At 41.3% G+C, this 13,213-nt stretch overlaps 1 long non-coding RNA gene across 1 annotated transcript; it reads left to right on the top strand.

Annotated features, from left to right (window-relative positions):
• The first annotated feature begins 8,431 nt into the window (after positions 1-8,431).
• LOC136789618 (uncharacterized) lies at positions 8,432-10,481 on the top strand. The gene is made up of 3 exons (XR_010828410.1): positions 8,432-8,524; positions 9,182-9,238; positions 9,654-10,481. It is a non-coding gene; the product is annotated as an uncharacterized lncRNA (long non-coding RNA).
• Positions 10,482-13,213: the final 2,732 nt, after the last annotated feature.

The following is a 13,213-nucleotide window of genomic DNA, read 5'->3' as shown; positions in this document are numbered from 1 at the left end:
AAAATAAAATTGTAGAGTTAACTTGGAAATGGGGCAAAGAACCCAAGAGAGGAATCTGCATTAGCATCCCACCCCTAAATATTTCTTTAAGGCAGAATGTCTCTCTGCTGCTTTTGCAGTCTAGGAAAGTGCCTCCTTTTCTGGTCTCACACTGAAAATTGTAAACCCGATGAAACTGTAGGAGTAGGAGAGAAGCAGGATCACACAGATCATAACTTTTAGGGAGAGCACAAGGTAAAAAAAGATGTGAATAGATGCTACCGCCAGCAGAGAGTCTGTTAACACAAAGAATTAACTACACGTTTAGTAGAAAGTCTCCAGTCTATGTTGTCTTCAGGTTCAGTGGTGCTACTGATGTGCCTCTGGATAAACTAAAGCAAAACCTCATTAAAATGTAGCTCCTGGTGATTCTTGTAACAGATGCATTATCCAGAGCAGATGATAGCAATAACAAAAAAGCGAACACGTCCATTTCTTTGTCTGATTGGCAGCTCCATAATGAATACTACATAACATGCCAGCAATAATATGAGAGTAGGTCATGGAAACACAGCAGTCTTGATATTTCGTTGAGCTGGGTTCCAGCCAGCAATGCACATTTTAAGCATGGCCAAAGATAAAGTTAAGTTATTAAGGTTATATTGAGGATCAAATAATGACATGGTTACAAGCTGAGGGGGATATCTAGTCTCAGAGCCAGAACTCTGAACAGAATATGGGATGCTAAATATGCAGTGGCTGAAGGGAATATTTTCATTCTTAGAAGGATAAAAGCCCAGAACTGCTGATGAGAGAGAGATGATGATATCTACCTTGAATTTAGCAAGGCTTTTGACATTGTCTGTGACAGATTGCGTGTATTCAAATTGGGATGTTATGGGCTGGCTGGGCAGAATATGAAATTGGTGAAAACAACTGTCTGGGTCATGAGTTTCAGTAGTTAATGGATTGTACTCAATGCGGAGGCAGTAACGTGGACTTCCTTGGGGGCCTACCCTGTGACCTGTCCAGTTTATTATGTTTGTCAGTGAGCTAGAAGAGGAGGCAAATGACACCTGCATCTGCTTTATGGATGACAACAAACTGAGGAAAACAGTCAATGTTTGCAGGCAATATCACTGCTCAGAGGGACTTAAGCTAGAAATACGGGCTGACAAGAGTCTCCTGAAACTCTGCAAGAGGAAATGCCAAGTCCTGTCCCTGGGATGGACAAGCTCCTGCAGAAGCGGGTCCTGGGGGTCCTGCCAGGAGGCCATCACCCTGGGCTATAGGAACATGGGCAGGGTCAGGAGATCCAGGGAAACATTTATTTCATTTTGCTTGGCATTTGCTAGATCACATCTGGAATATTGTGTGTATTTTGGGGATCCCCAGTACAGAAGGATATCAGTAAACTGGAGGGGAGACTGCTGAGGTGGTGGGACTGGAACACTTAACCTGTGAGGAGAAACTGGAGGAGCTGGACTTAGTCAGAAGCCATTAAGAGATAGCTTAAGGGGGACCTAGCAGCATCCCCCAGTGCCTACAGGGAAGTCTTTGAGGAGGTGGAGTTTGTTTTTTTCACAGTGGTGAAGGGTGGGAGGATGACAAACAATGTGCAAAAATTTGAAATGGAGAGAGACTGACTTGCCTTTTTTTTTTTTAATTTATTTTTTTTAAGCATGTTGACAGTCTGTAGACATTGTCCTTAGCATATCCTGTAGGATGCCTTTGGAGCTTTTCAAGACCCAGCAGGATCTGAGCAATCCAGTCTGAATTCAGTGTAAACCCTTCTTTTAGTGCAGATTACTCTAGAGCCATCCTGAACTATTCTCTGGTATTTTGATGCCATCTTGCTTCTAGAATTATAGTTCTGGTGTAACTATTCAAATAAAAATGTATAACTACAAGAGGATTCAAAGATTCAAAAGGGGGGATTAAAGAAACACCCAGAAAATCATGCCTCACTGTGAAACACAAATTACGGTTATTAACAAGTACACATATAAACATGAGCAAACTTGGTAATAATAGGCTCTTCATGCTGTAACAAGATTATTTGGGCTTACTTAACTCTATCTTAATGAGTACATAAATTTATATATATCTTTAAAATAGACAAGGACAATTTTGCATCTAATTACATATATCTTGTGTGTGAAGATAAGTACTGAAGATACTGACAAAGATAATCCTGGTTTGAGAGAAAGACCAACAGAAATCAGCAAATAAACCTGTACTCTAACTGATCTGGTTAGATTTGCAGTTTCTCAAGATTTTTTTTTTTTTTTTAAGAAAGATTACATGCCTGTGTATACATCACATCAAACTAGTGAGTAGCTGCAGAAAGTATCTAAGCAATCTGTGATTAGTTAATAGAGGCGGTGCGTCAAGGCTGGCACCTGAGTGCATAGCTGTTCTCCGTCACTGGAGAGCTGCAGTGAGGACTGCTGGTTTTGCAGGCATTTGCCCTAGTTCAGCTCTGACTGCAGGAATTGAAGCAGGGAAGCCCTATGACTCCTGGCATGCACCAATTTGGGTTAGGCCATCACTGTAATACCTCTGGCCATGCTGTCAGGGCCAGTGGTGGGAAGGGAGGGCACAGCTGATGTGGCTCTGAGTAGGTTAGAGGCACGGTGTTTTGGGAAAGCTTGTTCTGGTTGACTGGAAATGAGGCAATTACAATATTTTGACAACTGTGTTGACCTCCTATCTATCAGTCCTTGTCACCGAAGGAGAGGGTAAAAGCAAGGCTACTGTGGTTAATTATTACCGGGGAGATGCTTTAATTTCTTAAAGGCACCATTAAGCAATTATGTCCCCTTACCCAGTATATAAAAGGACACAGAATTTCTAAAAGCAGTCTTAGATGCTAAGCTGATGATAGGATAGCACTGAAATAACTCATTTTCACAGTTAAGCAGCACTTTACAGCTACAGTCCATCAAATTCTTTCAAAACTTGCTGCGCGCACTCCGCATTGCAAAGCAGTGCTGGATTTATTCTTCATCCACAAGCCAGTTCTGCAAAAAAATTGGAGTAGTTTCCATGGATATGCCTAGAGCTGTGAACTAAACAGTGTCAGGCCACAGGCACATGCAGGGGTGTGTGCTCAGCCTCGCTGCTGCTCGCCCAGTCCTAGCAGAGCTTTGGCTTGCTGCAGTGAGTGCTTTCCAAGAAAACGCTCAGACAGGGCTTAGGGGATGTCGCAAGCCAGGGAGAGTTCCCAGTAAAATGCCTGAATACGGGAGCTGTTTGTGAAGATAAGAGAGTTTAGCCAAAAGGATGAAAGTTGTGCTATGCCAGTTGGCCTCCAGGCTGGAGAATGGTCCCTGGCCCATTTCATTTGCTAGAACAGACATGGCCCTGGCTGCTGTGTTGACAAATCTGTCCTTAGCAAACTGGGACCCCAGTGACAGCCTCGCTTGTGGCTCAGCTGCCTCTGGCCGGTGGTACCCGAAGCTGCAGTCCTGGGAAGGGCAGGTGCTGTGCCGTACGTCCTCTTCTTTGTGTAGCTTGCTGCTGCCACGGGGTGAGAGGATATCTTGGGCTGCCTCTTGTACAAATGAAAACTTGTTCCAATTAACACTTACGGAATGAACACGGCACCAGATAATTACAGGAAGGTATTTTTGGAAGGATGAAAAAGTAGTTTTCTTTGCAAATTCGGTGTCCTCTCACCCTGCCTCTTTAACGGGTGTTCATACCTGTCATTGCAGCCTTCCCGCTGAGACCACGCAGTCCCCTCCCCAGGCCATTAGCTGTCTCTTTTCATTTGTGTTGCCGTGCCATAAAAAATGAAAACAAACACTGTGGGATCACAAATGTGTCCATAATTCTTTATCATGCAATTTAAACCAGAAGCTAATAACAAGGAAAATGACTAATACTTGAATAGGTTCCTGCATCTACAAACAGTGCAATAATTGTCTCTCAGTCTGAACAGAAAGATAATAAAAATGTTTTACAGTGCTCCTTAATTGTACCAAAAATTGAAAATCAAGACTTTATTGCAGAAAAAGGAAGCATTAATCTATCTGAGGGCCATTTTGCAGAGAACGCTTCCTGGGGAGGTGTGGTGATAATTACTTATCTTTAATGGGTTTCTGGGTTGTGGCACCAAAATGTGGCGGTGACAGTGGTATAGGAGTTATTTATGAGACCCTAAGCCACCACCCTCCATTATTTCCCACATCCAATGTGACTTGCAGATCTGCTTATTCAGCATGTTTGTTGGGGGCCCTTTTAGCATCCAGCTGTTGTAGGTAGCAGAGAGAGACGTGCCAGCTGAGTCATCCCAGGATGCGGCATGAATTTGCTGTTTTCCTCCATGAAACATTGTGCTGGTGGCTCACAGTAGAGAAGGGGGTCATAAAACATGGTGATGAGAATCAGGCCGTCAGGAGGGAGAGGCAGGTGCAAAGGAAGATACTGCAGAGCACCACGTCAGGGGGGTTTGTGACCAGCGTGGCAGCACAAGTGGGCAGGCAAGAGCTTGGCTTAAACATGGTCTAGTGAGCGGAGTCAGGGGAGAGTCGGTGTAAGCAGAGTACTGGAGGAGACCGAGCTCCTCTTTGAAGTGGATGGCAACATTCACATTGAACTTTAGTATCAGGAATGGATTCTTTATTTAATAGTATTTTTTGCTTGCTACAGGGTCAAGGTAATGCTTGCTCTAAGCTAACGAATAAATTATTTTTTCTTAAACTTATGCTGATAGAAGCCACCTGTTGGCATTGTGTTTTAACGGGAAAATAAAACACATGTTCCCTGCTAACTAGTGCCTAATCTAGATCCAGCATATTTTTTTTTTTCTCCCTAGGGTTCCCATGTGATCTTTCAAGAACTATATATTTATTTATTTATTTGCTTAGTGGATATCAGAATTCTATTTAAATATAAATGTTCAACCTTTCTGTGGTTTGTGTTCTACTTGTAATTATTCTGCGTTCTTCAGGGACACATTTATTGTAGATGTACTAACATAAACTCTAAGCTCAGCTGACAGCCCCTAGAAGGGAATGAATGGTGCTAAGCAGCTATTTTCAGTTATTGACACTTAACTCTCTGTCTCAGTGGAATTAAGTTCAGTCTGTCAATGTCAAGCAAAACTGTATAGATTATTTCTCTAAACTGAAAAAGCCTGATCTACTGAAAATGAAAAAGTTTCTAGCAGAAAAAGTCTCCAGCAATCTCAGGAGACATGGAATATTGCTCTCACTTATTTATTTATTTATTTTTACCTTCACTATTGTTGCATTGACATTTTGGGACATGAGCAGAGTTTGGGCGTAAGTTGCCATAAAATGAAGGAGCTTGGAAAATTCGGTGGGCTGAGCAACCTCTTGGACTGGTTTTGGGGGGGCTGACCTTCTTGCCTTCTCTCTACACTCTCTCACTGCATCTTTTCATATTGTTCAGTTTATACTATAAATGTATTGTGTATTAGATACGGTAATGATAATATAGTAATTATTAGTGATTTTATATATTAGTATCTGCCTTCATGTTGCATACTTTAATGTGTTCCCTGACATCTGCCAGGAATAAGTCAATTACTTTGCTATGGATAACACGAACTAGTGTTGTCAATTCAGCCTTTGGGGGAGAAATTCACATATGACAAAGTACGGGTGAGCAGATGAGAAATGAATGAATACACAGATGCAACAAAGTAATAAAAGAGTTCTGTAGCATCTTCAGTGCATGAAACACCACTGATGTTAAGGAACACTCATTGAAAGGCTTGTGTCACCATGAGCAAATAGTGTTATTATATTTATGGTAATGGGAAAGTGGATGAAAGAACCATCAGGATTTATTTAGGATGCGTGGTAACTGCAGTCCCTATGTCCACAGTTCAGCTCTGAGCCCTCTCAGAATCATGCTGTGATGAAAATGCAAGCTTCTATATTTGAATTACTTGGGATCAAAGCATTCTTTTTTTCTTTTTTTGCCTCTGCCTCTTAAATATTGCCATCTATCATTGTTAGAAGAAGTACTTAATGACACATTAAACATAATTTATCACTCAGTCTATAGTAAAAATCCCTAATCAGAAAGCCCAGATAGGAAGCTTGCACCTTTCAGGCTAATCTGTATAAGAGTTTAACATGAGAACATACATTAATTTCACAAATTGTGATTACTAGAGGTTTTGGGCTTGCTAAGATAGTGGTGTTGACTGGAGCAGTCAGAGGATAAGACTAAAACATAGCAGCTATTTTGTTCTATTTAATGACAACTATTCTTTGCAAAAGTCATACATATGCGAGCTAGCATGTATGCTGCACTTACTGACTGAATGTGCAGAAACCCACACTTCTCTGTGATCAACCAGCTAGCACAACTGGCTTCAGGTCTTCTACACTTCACTATTTAGAAGCAACCATGTCCAAATAATAGAAAGTCTTTACCTGAGGGTCCAGATAAATATAGAATGTCAAGAGCTAGGATGACAAACCATGGTGTGCCCTGATGGCCTTTTAACACTTCTCCTTGCTTCCTACATGACTCTGGAGACATGTGGCTTCTGTGACATAGAGGAGGAGATCCTTCATGTGGGCAGAAAGAGCTGGCAGTGGTGGGGAGCACTCTATAGAGGTGATGTGGTTCTCAAGATGGGGAGGAGCATAAGGAAGCAGGACTCACTGGAGCCAACATAGAGAAGTTTGGATTAAACAACCTCTAGCAGGCATCTGAAAATCATTATGGGAAGGAATAGCAGTGTTTGAACTGATGTGACCTTAATGATCCGCTATGATACCAAGCATATGCTTAGTGGATGTGTTCTAGCACCATCCAGAAGATGCTTCCCAGGGCACACTCCTTGCAGGATAGCTCAGAACTGGCTAGTTGTTGTCAGCATTATGCAGCTAGGTGGCCTAGGCATGAAAGATGGAAGAGGTGTGAGACCTCCTGCAGAGAATAAAAATGAATCCCTGGGCCCCATGCTGTCAAACTAAACAAGAAATGACATTTCATTTCGCATACCTATCTGAATACCTAAATGAGATGCCTCCAATACACATCGTGATTTTCTTCCTCTCAACAATTTTTTAGCTATTTCTATCCCAGGTTACTAGATAGGTCTTTGCTAACTCACACCTGACCAAGCATCTCCATGTTTTTCCACAGAATTTAATAAGAGTAAGTCTGGGGTGTGGAGAATATAACAGATTACGAGCCTTCTATATGATCAAGTATATTCAGGAACTCCTTATACACATGAGATGGCACTTTACCTCCTAGCTGCTATAACATGATTACTGCATTACGACTCTTTAATAACACGGTGACAGTGAGATCAATGGTACCTGCAAGATTCAAACTTTATCATTGAAACTCCAAGGAATTCAGGTGTCTATCTGCCCTCTGAATAGATGGTCTCCACATGGATTTTTTTCCTGCTTGCTTTATCATTTCATTTTTAATCTAAAAATCGTTAGTGCTATAAAAGTTACAATCTTTTCCTTGTTTGTGCAAACTAGTGCAATAATGCTTTTCCTGTTTGGCTGACATTGCTCATTGTGGGAGCTAGGGGTTCTCTGTTTTGCTTAGATATGTGCTTATATGAGACCCTGTAGAGCTCATGCCACTTCCCTAACTCTTGCTGAAAGCTAGTAATGCATAGTAGTGTGTAGTAATGTGCAATACCCTGTACCTATTGCAGAGGGACTGAGCTGGACTTGCATGTGGACAACGGCAGATGGCCAGTAGCATTCAGCAGCTGTGGAGGACCCATCATGTCAGCAAGCCTTAGCTGGTCCTTGTCACCTCCTGCTTCTGCCCTGCTGCACAGAGAACTTGCACTGACTCAGTTAGTTTGCTTGCATTCATGTTGCATTCCTCTTTCTTTCTCTCCTTCTATAATTAAGTTAAAAACACTTTCAGGCAAGGATTTGACTTCCCTGTGTTGTTTTATATCTGGCATGGCCTGACCTTGATCAAAACTAAGACCTTCTGTCCCTTTACAACTGCTACTACTTGTGCTACTACAAAAAAATCAATGGCATCATTAAAGCATAAGCCTCTTGTGTGTTTTAGTGCAGCTGACACCTGGCTGATACATAGCTGCATTAAGCCATAGTAATATCATACTTACATGTCCTTGTTAGTGCTGGCTGAATGATAATATGAACCTTGATTCTCAACTGCTTGTATGAATTTCCCTGGTGAAGCGAGTTTGCACTTGTTCAGAAGTCAGGATAGATTACTGGAGTTATCTATGAGTGTGTGAACTTGAACTACCTTCTTTACCTTACTGGATTCTAAATAGTGAAGTACAACAGCTACATCAAATAACAGCACTGTTGGCTAAGTAGACATTGTTGGCAAAAGGCAGATAATATTCAGAGCGGAAGCATTTAGTGAATGTGTTCATTTGAACAATAACTAGTTCAGTGTATAACCACTACTAATTTTGTGAAAAAAATGTATACTCTTTCAGATTGACTTCAAGCTTTGGATGCCCACCTTTTCTTCATTTCCCTAGTGGTTGGAATTGCATCTCATTATATTCACATCTCCACTTGTCTCAGAGGAGGTAATAATCATCTCAGGTATCCTCCTTTCCGTGTTATCCAGCCATGGATGTTTTCTGTCCTACTTAATTGCCCGTAAACAAAGCTCATTGCTATGCGTAACCTGTTCCCGTCCTTTTATAACATAATTTGGTGATAAGCAGGCAGCTAAGTTGAAAGGTACACCCTTAAATAAGTGACCTGAGTCCTGAGGCCATGGAGTGCACTGGTCACTCCTTGAATTGGGTGGTCCAGTTTTTCATTCATGGCCTTCATATATATATATACACACATGCAAGTATCTTTTTATTTATTTATTTATTATTCTTTCTTTTCTGTCAGATATTGGTAGCTATAGGCCTGTCTCAGATGTGATCCAGAAGTGAAGTTATTGCTGTAAAATCCCAATCTGAGGAAATGTTAGATACTCACTGATTTCTGAGTGGATGTTCAAGCTATAACATTTTTGCTAGCTTTCAAGGGAATTTCTGATATTTCAAGAGGCTATTTATTTATTTATTTCTGTCAGCACAACTTGCCTAAAAGGTTGTGTGTGTATCTGTAAATAAATCTATCCACATAATAAAAAACACGAATGTATCTTATACTGGCACAGCAAGGCTGATATGGATGACAACAAGATGTTGTTCCTGCCCAACATATTTGCTATTTAATTTCAGAAAAGGCAATATGAAGAGGAGATGAAAGGTTGATACAGCATCAAAGAATGAAAAGAGGTAGGTAGGCATTCTTTGAAAAGGTATTTGGGAATTGGAGTTCAAGGAGACAAAAATAAAAAGTAAAATATTCAGGAGCAGGGCTACCCAGGCTGACGAGAAGCCTTGGTGCAGGAGAGGAGGAACAGTTTGATGGAGCGTGTGGTGCTATATATACTACCACAGTTTCAAAATTGCCACTCTGTGGTACTTTATCTTAGAGATTAGAAAATCAATATTTACTTAAATATATGGTGCATTGCTAGCAAATAAAAGTAGAACAGCGTTTTTTCCCTTCTCAATAGGAAGTTACTGGTAATTAGTCATTTGGATGGAGACAGAGGTGGCAGATCTACGACCACAGCTTCTTCAGGTTGGAACTTGCGGGTCTCCATAACTAAGTGACAGATAATAACCAAGATTCGTTTCTTTGTAGCACGTGAATCCAATTAGTAAGAAGACTGTGTCATCATCAGCATTCTTCAGAGTCCAGTGCAAGGAAAACTCTGCCCTCTGGGGAAGTACTTTTTTTTTTTTTTTTTTAAATATAAAACACTAATAAAATATTCCATGGTAAACGTATTTTCTTGCTCAGAGAATCTCAGAGTAGAATAATTGGTGCTTGTATGAACTTGTATGACTGTATCCTTTTAATACTGAGTTCACAATGGTTATCATAATCTAATCATAAAAATTTAAATTAGACTTCCAACGGTGATCATTTCAACCCAAGATAGCTGGAAAATAACTCTTCTGCAGTATTCTTAATATGCTTAAATAAATTTGTCAGCATTATATATGTGCTATCCAATTACTTTATGCAATATATTATTATGACTTCCTTAATATATTATAGTGACATTAAGTATATTTTTGCACATTCATAGCTGTGCATAACACTCATAACAATCAGGAAGAAATGATGTGATAGGGCATTGTTAGTCAATGTCTATTTTCCATTTGGAGCCAAGAGACATGGTAGCATAATGGATTTTTTTTTTTTTGAGTTTAATGAGTTCCTGTGAAGTTCAAGGTAAAACAGAATGGCTGGCTCTTGGGAAGCTGGATCTTGCATGTAAGTGGTTTGGGCAAGGGAGAATTTGCTGTATATTTACAGAGGCAGTTTTTTTCTAATTCCTGCAAGCTTATCTGGAGAAAGCAACATCCCAGAGGACCTTGCACAAAACTAAGTTGACAAGGGAAAGGGTGACAGCCTATATGCATCTAAATGCTATGGGCTACATTACTCAGTTATGAATGGAGTACTCCACAGAACCCTTTTATTAGCCAAAGCAAATTCAAGGACACATCTGCAGAGGACATGTTAGTGTAAATGCAGACAGAACCAAAGTTTTGTCTGAGCATTGGGCAGATCTTAGCAGAGATGCTTTGTGTGGATACGTTTGTGATCCAAAAGCAAAAGAATAGCAGGGCTATGGACCTAGGAGCATGTAAAATATAAGGCACTGCAGAGGATGGAAATGCTTTGGGCACCAGTAAAGTAGACACAAGAACTGCCCTTGTGTGTCTGCCTCCAACAGTGATGTCAGGCTTTCCCTCTTTTCCCCAAAACAGTGCTTGTTTGTGTGCTCAGTGACCTTATTCCCCATGATGGGCTCAACCACCCTGCGCGGTGTGGAGGTGAGTCACTGGTCGGTAGTTCCTGCTCCCTCCAGAGTCGCTCTCCAGCCAGAAGGCTCAATGGCAGCTGGTGCGCTGCCAGTCCTCTGGCACGTGGCTGTTTGCGATGGCACATTACACTCCTTGGCCAGCACTTCTGCAATTTCGCGTTTGAGCTCCTTCAAGACTCGTGGGTGAACACCATCTGGTCCCAATGACTTGCTGAAATTTAATCCGTCTGCTTGGTCTGAGACTTCCTGTATATTCATTTCAAATTCATCTCACTCTTCTGACCAATCTGCCGCAAAGAAGGTCTCAGGTCTCAAAAGCTCCCCATCATCTGCAGCAGTGAAAAACAATGCAAAGAAATTGCAGCACTTCTCTATTTTGTTCTTATTGTCCTCACATGCCCCTTTTAGACCTTTGCCATCAGTCAGCTGTAGCAGTTCCCCGGCCTGACTCTGAATTCTAATGTACTTGAAGGAGTACAGCAGTTTAAGAAGAGTAAAGCACTGTTCAAGTTCTTTTTTAGTTCTCAGTATTTCCTCTTTACATTTGACCTGCCATGTTTTATGGCCTTTTCTGTTCTCCTTATTTAACCAACTTCTTATTTCTTAAATACCAACAAATTTGATTGTCTCCTTAGCTGTCCTATTGAGCTATGCAAGTTATTTTCTCGGACTGCTTTTCTTTTTGAATTACAACACATATTTTACCTCAATTTCTAATGCAGTACTGTTTGATACATTCCAGGACTCTCATAGTCTTTCTGCTTTTTTAGACTGCTTTTTGTCCCTGCTATGTCCTTCACCCCTTATCTGGTTTGACCTATTTTATATAGTTCTGTCTCTTAAAGCTTAATATCCGTGTGCAGCACATTATTCTTCTGCCCTCTCTGGCTACAGTGTTAAACAGAGTGACTTCTCCCCTTTGACTAGGTACTGGGCACAACTCAAGATCAAGTCCAGAGAAAGTGCATCTTTTCTTGTCTTTTATAAGACCAGTTGTTCTACAAGCAGTCATTTGTTGCATGCAAAAGAGTTATCTCTACATCACAGTGAGGTATGGCTACAGTTCATAGGTATCTCCTGTAACTACCTCTCCTAAATTTACGCTTTCTCTGATCTCACTTAACATTTCCTGATCATTGCTGTAATCCTGTTTGGGCTGCTGGTCATACAGTTCAGGCAGTACATGCTACTGTTAGTGAGCTGCACCTGAGCAGAGTCTATAGGACTTTGTTAATTATTATTTTTTGTCACAATACTTTTCCACTGTTACACTTAATATTATCCATCACACACTGTGCCACTCAGCTAGCTCCTACCATATTCTTCCCATGTGGTTGGTTACCTGATAACATGGTATGCCTCTGGTTTTCCTCGTCCAGTGTGTCTGAGAGGCCAGTTATATCAGGCTTTTCATTTGATTGAAGCATTTTAGTTCTCCCACCTTTTTGCTTTCAGGTTTGCAGCACTGGGGTAGAAACATCTGCAAGTACTGTGTCAGCACAAGAGGTGGCACAGCCAAGGTGGATATGGTCTGATGACCCCATAGACTCCATAGAGGGACCTTTGTTCTCTATGTTGCTCCAGTTCAGCCCTCCTTACCTCAAGAGAACCTGTCAGGACAAGTTACTGCTCACACTGTATGAATAAAATTTAGGCAGGTAATCCTTGTTCACCTATGCTTTGAACAGGAAGTGTTTATTTTTGAAGCTTATATTAGTTTAGCTTCTTCATTGAGGGAGTGATTAATATTGCTCTTCCTCTTATTTTAATGAAACTAGTTAGCAGTAGGTAACAAATACACAAGAACATGGAAGTAAACAACTAAAGCTTTTCCCTGGAAGTGTCCTTAGGGACAGAGGAACAGATCAGAGCTGGCAACTCTTTAAGGACACTTTTCTTAAGAGTGCAAGAACTCTCCATCCCTATGCGTAATAAATCACCCAGGGAAGGCAGGAAACCAGGATGGCTAAGCAAGTACCTGTTGGTCAAACTGAGATGCAAGAAGGAAATGCACAGGCAGTGGAAGCAGGGACATGGCCTGGGAAGAGCACAGGGATGCTGTCTGGATGTGCAGGGATGGGATCAGGAAAGCCAAGGCACAGATGGAACTGAGCTTGGCAAGGGATGCAAAGAATGATGGGAATAGATTTTATGAGTACATTGATCAGAAAAGAAAGGCCAAGGAGAGTGTGCCCCCTCTGATACAAGAGAAAGGAGAACTGGTAACGACAGACATGCAGAAGGCTGAGGTACTCATTGAGTTCTTTGCCTCAGTCTTCGCTGCCAGTCAGGCTTCCCATGTCTCTTAAGTGCCTCTGGGCAGGGGCAGGGGGAACAAAGTCCTTCCCACTCTAAGTGAAGAGCA

The sequence above is a fragment of the Anser cygnoides genome, chromosome 1, assembly GCF_040182565.1.
Source record: "Anser cygnoides isolate HZ-2024a breed goose chromosome 1, Taihu_goose_T2T_genome, whole genome shotgun sequence".
Lineage (NCBI taxonomy): Eukaryota > Metazoa > Chordata > Aves > Anseriformes > Anatidae > Anser > Anser cygnoides.
Note: the sequence above shows the minus strand (reverse complement) of the source record. Positions and strands in the feature narration are given on the sequence as shown.